Raw genomic sequence first — 2,347 nt, 5'->3', positions numbered from 1 at the left:
AAGCTCAATGTTGCATATCAACACCAACCAAGGTGCGTACATACCAAATTTGTCAGATCCCCTTCTCTGTTTTGAGAAAAACCAGTAAAACCAGAAAAGACCAGTAGTAAAAGTGCTCTAATTCCTTTGATTCTTGTCCAAATTGAGAGAGCAGGCATTCATTAGCTTAGCATTGATGTCTACTAACTCCATGTAAAAGGAATTAGACCAATTATTTAAGATGAGAGAGTAATTAGCTGATTAATCACCCTCTGTTTCACTAATCACAGTAGACAACCTGTTTAATCAGCTCATTTCCAGCTCCATAATGCATAATTGCTTCAACAAATCATATAGCAACCTTCTCAAGTGTATGTACCACACAATTTCTAAGAGAATTTTGAAATTTTGTCAACCACAAGACTTGATTTTTGGCCTCCACCTCTAGTAAAAAAGTGAAAAACTGCTCTGTTTCTGCATATTTGCTTGCGCCGCCTGCTGTAGGGTTGATTTGAGGAGATTATAATGATAATTGATGGTACATTTAGATGCCCAACACACCTAGGCATGTGCCCAATCCCTCAATGTAGTGATTTTTGCAAAACCCTAGCTTTAATTGCATCCACAATGAGCATCATTTCTCTGTTTTTGTGAAGGGTTCAAACCAGTGATTTTCCTCACATAAATGCACCAATCTTGGCTCCAAATTCAATTTAGGGCTTGCACATGAGTTGCCAATACATTAATCCTTGTCACATACATGTTCCTTTGCCAGATAGCATCTATTTTCACAATACATCATCGCTTTCAAGCTCCAATGGAAGCTTGCAAAAAACCAAAATTTTCTTTTGCTTTGGGCAACCCTGATTTGCCTTGTTTGTGCTTGAATCACCTGCAATCCGCTCAAGGGTGTTTAGTAGTCCTTACCCGATAGGCCAAGCTCTCAAATCTGATAGAAATCGTGTGCTCCAAGCTTCACAGCATCAATGGCAAGCTTCATAGCTTTTCTTCACAGCTTCTTCTCCCTCTTCTCTCACTCACTTATAAACCCTAATAGAGAGCACCAGGCTCTGATACCATGATGAAAAACAGGTAGAGGGAGAGGAGACACACACACAGGAGAAAACCCTAATGTATATTGCAAACCCTAACCATAGAGGGAAGCCATCTCCCTTCTCACACAATGCATAAAGCCATCATCCATAATACACAACACACACTATGTGTTATGTCCACACACAGCTAACCCTAGCTAATGTCCACACACTATGACCAGCTGGACACGGTCATTTATGTCTCACACATGCTGCTCCCTAACATGCGAGCACATAGTGCAGCTGGCACACACTGACATCGAGCTTGAATCTCAACAGCATGGGAGTTCCAAGTTATAGATAACCTTGAAGAAATCATCTTGGGTGGCCCTTGTCAGTACTCTATTGACCAATAAATGCAAATTTTCAACCTAGGACACCCAATGAGAGTATTTTGTGATAGTAAGGATTTGATATTGAAGGATCTATATGATGATAATCACAACGGGCTACAAGGCTCTCTCAGAAAGCTCCTTAATGTGAAAAATTATCTTCTCCATCAAAAGCCCTTCCTAACAAAACCTCTATTCCTCTAACTCCAACCTCATTATTAAAAAAGGTTTCTACCAATAATTTCACAACTATATCCTATCGATATCAACAACACAACTTGAATATTACTTTGACAAGGGTAGCCCTTTGTGACCTTCAACATCAATAGACCCTTTGTTTTAGCAAATAGCCTCTTCAAGCGATTGTACCATTGATAATAAAGATCTACCCTCCTCTACATTAGTAATACCTCATGATGATGAAGGTTCTACTATGAGAGTCCCTCTTCGATCAACCCTGCTAAAGGATTCAAAGGCTTCTATCACAAAATCCTCATCATCGACAGCCCCTCTTGAAAACAAGCCTAAGTCATCAAATGATAATACCAAAGGTCATTACTATAGCTAACAAAAGTAAATCCATCCAAGTGACCTCACCATTAGCATAACCACTCTCCTAAAGACCTTAGCCTCATCAATGATGCCCAAACCAAAAATTACCATTGCTCCATTGTAAGCCAATGCAAGAAGGGTACCAAACCTTCACTTCGACAAAAAAAGGTACATCCACCTCATAAATCAATGTTAAAATATCTTCATGGTATCAAAAGGTGGGTAGAGAATCAATTATTATTAGTAGCTCAAGGCTACTCTAAAGGTGGAAATTTGATTTGGCTCCTCACCAACCAAGGTAAGACTCAAGGCAACGCTCTCACAACATCAATCTCAAAAGCCTAGAAAGTAGAATACTTGTTAACCTATTCCACACACAATATAAATCCA

Source organism: Cibotium barometz, chromosome 66, assembly GCF_041138505.1.
Source record: "Cibotium barometz isolate CiBa-2024 chromosome 66, ASM4113850v1, whole genome shotgun sequence".
NCBI lineage: Eukaryota > Viridiplantae > Streptophyta > Polypodiopsida > Cyatheales > Cibotiaceae > Cibotium > Cibotium barometz.
The sequence above is the reverse complement of the archived record's forward strand: the minus strand, read 5'-3'. Positions refer to the sequence as shown.